The sequence below is a fragment of the Meriones unguiculatus genome, chromosome 9, assembly GCF_030254825.1.
Source record: "Meriones unguiculatus strain TT.TT164.6M chromosome 9, Bangor_MerUng_6.1, whole genome shotgun sequence".
Lineage (NCBI taxonomy): Eukaryota > Metazoa > Chordata > Mammalia > Rodentia > Muridae > Meriones > Meriones unguiculatus.
Genome location: NC_083357.1, coordinates 96,090,458 through 96,100,427, shown reverse-complemented (window position 1 = coordinate 96,100,427; position 9,970 = coordinate 96,090,458).

Genomic DNA, 9,970 nt, shown 5'->3' with positions numbered 1-9,970 from the left:
AACGTGTGTCCTCTTCCTAGATCTTGTTCCTACTTCATTCCGTAAGCAATTAATGACCCCTTCATGCTAAGCCCCTGTGACAGGTACACACCTTTCTTTTGTGATGCTTTTTAATTTTTTCATTTTGTTTTATTCCTTCGTTTGACACAAGGTCCTCCATGTTTTCTAGACTGGTCTCAGACTCTCCATTCTCCTGCTTCGGCCTGACCAAGTGTTAAGATTGCAGGAGTGTGCCCTGTTTACTGTAGCTAAGGGCGGACATGTGATCTATGGTTTCTTCTCTGTTCATATCTACATTCATGCTGCCTTTTCATTTACGCCTCTTTCAAAACGGTGGCACAGTCAGTTCTCCGCTCTCCAGGCGAATTCTTGTTTTGCCCTCCCTCCTAGAACAGAGTGGACATGCAGCGGGCTGAGCAAGTAAGAGGTGACTTCTGTGTCACGTGGAAAGCAAGTTGCTTTTCCAGCAGTTCTTGGCTCCAATTGCCGCTGGGGTAAAACAGCCGGTTGTGCTTGAGCTTGAGCTCCTTGGGGGCTCCTGGAACCTTTGCTCCCAGCTGCAGCAGCGAAAGGGAACAGGGCAGCTCCACCTGCTGCCATCTAGTTGTTTCCTGGGCTGTCAAACAGCCTGCTGCTTGCATTCAAAGAGCATTTTCACTTCTAGTTCTCCAGTCACCTCCAACTCTGGGAACCTTCCACCAGCAGCTTATTTGAGGGGGTAGCAGTGGCAGAGCGGGGGCGGGGGGGAGAGACACCATGGACAGACTACTATCAATAATATACATATTTATTTTCTTATTTTAAAAACTTAGAAAATAGAATGGTTAAAGAGGACACCTTAATCACCCTTGAATACAGAGATAGCCACTGCCAAGATTTCATTGTATCTTGCCATCTCGTTATTCTTATTTTTATTGTTTATTCTTTTTTTGTTCATTCATTTATTTACTTTACATCTCAACGGGAGCTTTCCAGCCTTCTTCTCCTCCCAGTCCTTCCCTCTCACTTTCCTTGTCCCCTGCTCCCCTCCCTTTCTCCTCAAAGAAAGGGAGAGCTCCCATGGATATCAACCCACCTTGACATATCAAGATGTATTTGGACTGGGTGCACCTTCTTCTATAGAGACTAGAAAAGGGTGTCATTTTACGGGCAAGGTTTCTAAAGGCAGGCAACAGAGTTAGAGACAGTCCCTGCTCCTGCTGTTAGAGGTCCCACATGAGGACCAAGCTGTACATCTCTTATATATGTATAGGGAGACTAGGTCCATCCCGAACATTGCTTTCTGCTTGGTGGGTGAGTCTCTGTGAGTTCCTATGGGCCCAGATTAGTTGATTTGGTAGGTTTTTTTGTGGTGTCCTTGACCTCGAATGCTTCTTCAGTCTTCTCCCACCCTTTCCACCCCTCCATCCCCCACTCTTCCATGAAATTCTTGGAGCTCCACCTAATGTTTGGCTGTGGGTCTCTGCATCTGTCTTCATAAGCTGCTGAGCAAAGCCACTCAGATGACAGTTATGCTAGGCTCCTGTCTGCAAGTAAAGCAGAATGTTATTAATAGTGTCGGAGGTGGGCTCTCTCCAGAGCATGGGACTCATGTTGCACCAGTCACTGGCGGGCCATTCCAGGGCTTTCTGCTCCTTCTTTATCCCTGCACCTCTTATTGGCGGAAGAACTTGTGGGCTGAAGGTTTTGTGGCTGGGTTGGTATCCCCATCCCTCCACTGGTAGTCTTCTCTGGTTACGGAAGGTGATTGCTTCATGTACCATATCCGCTATTGCTAGGAGTCACCCTCATAGATTCCTGGGAGTTTCCATTGTCTTTCCAGCTCATTCCAGAGATACCCACCTTCCCTGCCCCCCTTTGATTCCAATTCTCTCCCCCACCATCCTCCACACTTGATTCTTCCTGTTCCCCTCCTTTTTCCCTGTCCCACCCAGAGCCCTCCCTCCATTCACCCTCGATGTCTATTTTATTTGTCCTTCTCAGTGAGATTCAAGCATCCTCCTTGGGGCCCTACTTGTTTCTTAGCATCTTTGCGTGTGTGGATTGTAACACTGTGATCCTGTACTTTATGGTTAATATCTACTTATAAATGAGTGCATACTATGTTTGTCTTTATGGGTCTGAGTTATGTCACTCAGGATGATCTTTTCTAGTTCCATCCATTTGCCTGCAAATTGCATGATGTCATAGCTTTTAATAGCTGAGTAATAGTCTATTGTATAAATGTACCATATTTTGTTCATGCATCGTTTAGTTGAGGAACATCTAGGTTGTTTCCAGTTTCTGGTTATTATGAGGAAAGCTGCTATGAACATAGCTGAGCAAATGTCCTTGTTGTACGGTGGAACATTTTTTGGATATATGCCCAGGAGTGGTATAGCTTGGTCTTGTAGTAGAACTATTCCCAATTTTCTGAGAAACCACCAGATTGATTTCCAAAGTGGTTGTACAAGCACTGGTTATACAAGCAGTGGAACCACCAGCAATGGAAGAGCATTCTTCTTGCTTCATATCCTTGCCACCATGAGCTGTGGCTTGAGTTTTTTATCTTAGCCATTCTCACGGGCATAAGATGGAATCTCAGAGTCGTTCTGATTTGTGTTTACCTGATGACTAAAGATGTTGAACATTTCTTTAATTGCTTCTAGGCCATTAGAGATTCTTCTGTTGAGAATTCTCTATTTAGATCTGTAACCCATTTTTTCAATTGGGTTGTTTGGTTTGTTACTATCTAATTTCTTGAGTTCTTTATATATTTTGGATATCAGACCTCTGTTGAATGTAGGGTTGGTGAAGGTCTTTTCCCATTCTGTAAGCTGCTGTTTTGTCCTTTTGATGGTGTCATTTGCCTTACAAAAGCTTTTCAGTTTCATGAGGTCAATTTATTAATTGTTTGTCTTAGAGTCTGAGCTGTTGGTGTTCTGTTCTGGAAGTGGTTTCCTGTGCCAATGAGTTCTGGACACACTTAGGGTATCCAGTTTTATGTTAAGATCTTTGATCCACTTGGATTTGAGTTTTATACAGGGTGATAGATATGACTCTATTTGCATTCTGCTACATCCATCCAGTTAGACCAGCACCATTTGTTGGAGATGCTTTCTTTTTTCTATTGTATGGTTTTGGCTTCTTTGTCAAAAATCAAATGTCTATAGATGTGTGGGCTTACTTCTGGGTCTTCAACTCCATTCCATTGATTAACCTGTCTGTTTTTATGCCAGTGCCATGCAGTTTTTATTACTATTGTTTTGTAGTATAGCTTGCAATCAGGAATGTTTATAACTCCAGGAATTGTTTTACTGTACAGGATTGTTTCAGCTATTCTGTTTTGTTTTGTTTTGTTTCTTTCCATATGAAATTGAGACTTGTTTTTTTCAAGGTCTGTAAAGAATGTGTTGGTATTTTGATGAGAACTGTATTGAATGTGCAGATTGCTTTTGGTATGACAGCCATTTTTTTTTTCTGTTAATCCTACTGATCCATGAGCATGGGACATCTTTCCATCTTCTGATATCTTCTTCAATTTCTTTCTTCAAAGACTTGAAGTTCTTATCATACAGGTATTTCACTTGCTCTTTCTTCATTCTTAATGTGGCATTGGAGAGCCCATGCCATTCCTGCCTGTAATGTAAAGACATGATCTTTGTGATTGTTTGGTGGGAAGACATGAGTATTTAATATGGTGCTGAAAACTTCATCTAAAGAATCAGATAAATCTGAACATTAAACATAGCTTTAGAACTTTCTTTGATGTCTTAGTTTCCTTGTACAGAGGGAAAAAATATCTGTGGCTCAAACATTTCTTACTCTGTAAGATTATTAGAAAGTTTTAAAAATTTGAAAATCAGCAGGCCTTATCTAAAACAAGCCTCCAGAACTTTGTGAAAATTAAAATGTATTTTAAATTTTATCTTAACTGGAAAGTATCCCATATTTTACCAAATTTGGAACTCTGAGGTAGTTTGGGATCTCATACAAACAATAAGATTAGTATATATACCAAAGGTATAGGGCTAACCAGACAATTGTGTTAACATTAAGTAAATCAGAGATCAGAGCAGTAAATATTTGAGCAAACTTTGTGTCTCGGGCATAAGGTGACTCACAACCTCCCACAAGTTCAGACAAAGTCAAGCTGAGGAAGAAATCACTGTTTTCCCAGTTACTCAGCAAAGCTTAGGGGAAGAGGTGAAAACAGGGGAAGGACGGGCCTCCACTGGCTGACAATAGGTGGCATTTCCAGGAATGAGGCTTAAGAATTAAAGAGAAAAGGGAATTGATTAACTTGTTTTGAATGGGCAAGACATTAGGGGGAAGTGAAAAGCACCTAGGCTTCCTTTGCCGACAGGTTTGCGCAATCTCTCTGAAAAGTTTCTGTCACTCATCCACTCAGCCAGTGAACTTCTAGATAAATGTTTTATTAGCAACTATCCACTGGGCAGTGAGTTCTGAGAAGCTGGGCATCCAGAGCAGGCTGGGAGATTCTGACAGGGCAGATCTGCCTTAGGGCACGCCTCCCTACGAAAGGGCATTTGACTAAACAGCTGTCTCCTCCATGTCCAAAATTACTGATTCTGCATGATAAAACTCGCTTTGCCAGTTTGCACTCTGCAATTTGGCAAAAGTCACCAAATATGGAACCTTACCCATCACCAGCATTCAAAACATCTGACAGCCCTGAGGTCCTGGCTACTGCCTATGCAAGTTCCTGGGCATTCGCTTGTCCACAGGCCTGCAGAGCACACCGCAACACACTCACACATACATACATACACATGCGCACACATACAAACACCCACGCACACCAACATCGCACATACACACGCACACACAGGTACAAACACACACTCACATACACCCACATGCACACTCACACATACACACACATAAACACACACACACACACACAAACACAGATGCAAGTCTGGGAGTGAGCAAGGCACTGAGGGAAATGTGGGTACAAGCAAACTATCTTGGGAAATCAGCACAGGATTAAAATCTTGCATGAAGGTCAATATTCAAACAGTTACAACGAATATTTGTTCTTTTCTATGTGATGAAATGACATCAATATACTAAAATATTACCTTTTAGGGATTACATTTTTGTTCTGTTTCTATCAAATAGCTGATATTCTTTTATAACTATGAAATGAGGAAATGCTCTCATGTTTTAAATGTGGACACAATGTTGCTGTGATTCTTTAAAAAAAAACAAAACAGCAATTCAGAATTGTTTCATGGTAAAACTGAAAGCATCTCCCCTTGCTAGTGCCTGAGTCACTCGTTTCAGATGTATTAGTCATATTCCTTAAGGCTGAACCTTGTTTTATTAATTTCTGAAGTTTTCTTCTCATACAAGGGTATCTGGAGTTCTGCAAGAGCGTTAGAACAAGATCAGGCTGTTCTCAACGTGACAAATTATACGGTTTCTATGTGAACATTGCCATTCTTCATTCAGAGTCAGAAAGCATGAGAGCTGCGATGACTCACAGTTTCCCGACACTGGTAGAACTTGTTTGCTTCTCCAGCCCCTGAAATGCCATCAGAGAAGAACTTGATTCTTCCCAAGGACAGGCAAATTCTAGAAGATTGCTTTCTAGATAAAGGAGTTGGAGCTAACAGCACACCACGTCGGTGTAAATTTAACAGCACAGCTATCACACTTGAACGCAGGAGCAGGGCTGAGAGAGCCTTTTGCTACCCGCTAGGCTGGCTTCAGAAAAACCATTCTTAAGCTTCCTGAGATGTTCAGAGGCCAAAATATCTTAGTAATGCTGAGTTCCGTGAGGGATAGCAAAGTCTTGTAGAGCGAATCTCAAACCACCGAGTAAGGAACAGACTCATCAATAGCATGGCGGGTCTCTGCCCACTGGGAAAGCATGGGGACAGTCTACCCTCCCCTGACTGACTGAAGCTTTGCCATTTTCCCCAGCACCCTCTTGTTCTCAATGATACTATGTATTCTTCTATTCTACACGGCTATGACTTTCAGAACCACAGTCCACCTATCCAAATCAGCAAAAGACAGAGTACACGCACACTTTTTAAAGTTTCCAAATACAGCTGATGGCTGCTAGGGCAACTGGTGGGTTTCCCATGCCCTAGTGGATGATGCCATGTACACGTGGGCAGTACTAATTGAAAAAAAATAAAATAAAATAAAGGTGGCTGGAGATACGGCTCAGTGGTTAAGAGCTCTGACTGCTTATCCAGAGGACCCGGGTTCAGTTCCCAGCATGGCAGTTCACAACTATCTGTAATGCTAAGAGCTGACACCCTCACACAGACACACATGCAGGCTAAACACCGATGAACATAAAAATTTAAGAGAGAGAGAGAGAGAGAGAGAGAGAGAGAGAAGACGTGTAGAGGAAAATGCGAAGGTGAGGAGAAATTGAGGAAGGGAGTGGCCAGACAAGATAAGATACATTGTATGCATGTACACAAATTTCCAAAAACATATTTTGAACTTTAAAAAAAAAAAAGTTGTTGAAGAAAATAATCTAGAAAATTCTAGGGCAAAGCCCATCTATGGTATAGTGTTTACCAACCTTAGTTTCCCGGGCTAAACTGATCTCCCCACAGAAAATATACCCGGCCCTGTGCACAGCTGGGCCATCTCATTTCTTTTGTAAGCTTGTCAAGACTGACTAGGAGAGGATGGGTTTGGACAAGAAGATCATCCTCCTACAATCTACCTACAGCTGACAGGACCCTCCTCAGCCTCCTGGGCTTACTAAGTGTGAAGCAAAAACAAAGAAGTCATCAGCCCCAAATCCTTTCTGAAATGGGAGTGGGCAGATAGATGTAGAAATAAACAAACAATTGCTAGGAAGACAACCACAGCAGAAGGTGAAAATTAGAAATGTTGTCAGACAAATCCCATTGCCTCATACTGACCATGTGCACTGCATTCAGTTTCTGCAATGCTCAGCCTGTTTGTCCATCATCACCTGGAGGAATGAGGGCTTCACAGACGGTTTTTCTAAGGATGCACAGCTGTAGAGGCTGTATGGTGACTCGCTCAGGTGCCCAGGACGTGGGCTACCCTGCAGACCTCAGTTTTCTCCCACTCTGAACTGCTCTATGGACCTATGAATGGGATTTGCTGTCTTGGAAGGAATGGAGAAGATAGAAATGGGTTGGCCAAAACACAAAATCACAGGAGAGGCCATGGTCCTTGTTGCCATAGCAATCACAATGGGAAGCCTTTTAAAGGATGGGCAGGTAACTAGCCTGGTAGCATGCTGTTGACCCAGATCTTAAAATCAGAAAATACTTTTAGTAATGTAATTCAAAAAAAGGAAGAAAGAACTAAAGAAAAATGAAAGTAAATGAAAGGCAAAGATGTTTGTCCTTCATAAAGCTGATTCACCTTCATACTTAGTAATCAATCCAAACTGAAATGTAGTGACAGCTGGACAAGTCCCTCAGCCCTCAAACACTGGCAGTTACCAAGTCAGAGTAGAAAGAGGGAACATTTACTGTGTTTATTTCCTGATAATAATGGTAGGGAAAAATCCTATTTTGGAAAATATAAGTAAAAACATACATAAATTTAAAAAAAACTTAAAATAATCAAATTTATCTGGACCAAAATAATTAATTTGGATTTTTTTAATTCAACAATGATGGATATGTGGCAGATGTATGAAATTTTCCAAAAGACATTTAGAATTTTAAAAATTGTTGAAGAAAAATATTCTAATTGTTCTAAGGAATAGAGATTCAAAAGTGATCAGCAACAACTGAAAAGTCTTAAGACCAGTGTGCTGGCATGTGTCTGTAAATTTTTTTAATTTTATTTATTTATTTGTTTATTATTTATTTATTACAATTTATTCACTTTATATCCCCGATACAACTCCCTCCCTCCTCTCCTCCCAGTCCCACCCACCCTCCCTCTTCTCCCCTATTCCCCTCCCCTAGTCCATTGATAGGGGAGGTCTTTCTCCACTTCTCTCTGACTCTAGATTAGCAGGTCTCATGAAGGCTGGCTACATCATCTTCCTCTGTGACCTGGTAAGGCTGACCCCCCCCCCTCAGAGGGAGGTGATCAAAGATCTTTCTAGCCACTGAGTTCTTGTCAGAGACAGTTCCTGTTCCCCTTACTAGGGAACCCACTTGACACTGAGCTGCCATGGAAGCAGCCTTTCCAGGCCACAGAGTAAGGGGAGGTAATCACAGAGCCTGCCACTGAGTTAATGCCAGAGACCACCCTAGTACCCCTTACTAAAGAACATACTTGGAAACTGAGCAGCCAATGGGCTTCCTCTGAACTGGGGGTCTATGTCCTCTCCATGCAAGGAACTTGTTTGGAGTATTGGTCTCTGCAGGTACCCCTGGCAATTAAAAACAAGGAAATCATGAAATTCGCAGGGAAATGGTGAGAACTAGAAAAGATCATCCTGAGTGAGGTAACCCAGAAGCAGAAATTCCCATATGGTATATACTCACGTATAAGTGGATATTAGACATATAATATAGGATAAACATACTAAAATCTATAGTCCTAAAGAAGCTAAACAACAAGGAGGACCCTGGGGAAGATGCTTAATTCTCATTCAGAAGGGCAAACAGGATGGACATCGGAAGAGGGAGAAAACAGGGAACAGGATAGTAGCCTTCCACAGGGGACCTCTAAAAGACTCTACCAACCAGGGTATTGAAAGAGATAGCCTAACTCTGGGCAAAGTGCCAGAAATATGGAAGAAGAGGGTGATAGAGAGACCTGGAGGTTGCAGGAACTCCATAAGGAGAGCAACAGAACCAAAAACAAACAAACAAAACAAAACAAAAAAAAAGTGTCTGTAATTTTAGCCCTCAGGAAACTAAGGCAAAAGAATCATAACTTCAAGTCCAGTTTAGATAAACAGTAGTTTCCAGAACAGCCTAGACTACATGGTAAGACCTTGTCTCAAAGAACATGGAAAACCAACAAACAAGGATGAGAAAAACTAAAAGAAGAATTTGTTTAGGAAGGTCAAGTGTGAAATGACTAGAAGTCATCCTCATGGGAGACATAGAGACACTGCAAACAGGTATATACCATGCATGTGTTAATAAAAACATGTGGTGCTATGCCCTGCTCAGTGTCTTAACATCTTGGGAGTATTTCTCTTAATCATAAATGTTGAAAACATTGTTTTTAAATTTTTGTATGTTCTAATTCCATGTGTTATTTTCACATCTATATGTAACTTTTAATTTTTAAAAAATCTTTCCATTTGATTGTTTTTTTACAAAACAAATTATTGTTTTTGACAGCATCTGATTCTCGAGGTAAAAGGTGTCTGTTGGTGCTTAACTTCCACTTATCACATTTTTAATGAGTTTAAACCTCTCTACATAAGTTTGTTTCTCTTTTGAATTTTTCTTCTGTAAAGTATTCCCTCACATAGTATGAATGAATTGCTTTTGATATTAGTAATTTTTAAATGTTTATTATTGTTTTATGTGTAGGCAAGAAGAAGGCATCAGATTTCTTGGAAGTAGAGCTACCAACAGTTGTGTGCCTCCGTATGGGTGCTGGGCCTCAAAGTTGGACCCTTCGGAAAAGCAGCCAGTGTTCTTAACTCCTGAGCCATCTCTCCAACCCCCTAAAAATAAAATTAGCTTTAAAATAATGACTCTATTAATAGAGGTGGTTAACAAGCACTGTATATATCATGTATTGTATTAGCCAATTTTTACATTCATCATCACAAAATTATCATTAATACTCAGTTTAGCCCTGAGAAAATGTGATACTGAAAGATGTGATGGTCTGCTTACAATCATACAACTCATCAGTTTGGGGACAGGGTTTGAATCCAACCAAAGCCCATACAGAATAGTCACAAAACCTTTTTAGAAAGGACCAAAGTGCCCCCCTCCCTTCCTGAAACTCACACCTATCTCTTTGTTTGTATCTTTGGTAGATATTTGTTTTCTGAACTCCAGAACAATCGAAACAATTGGGGATCTTGCCC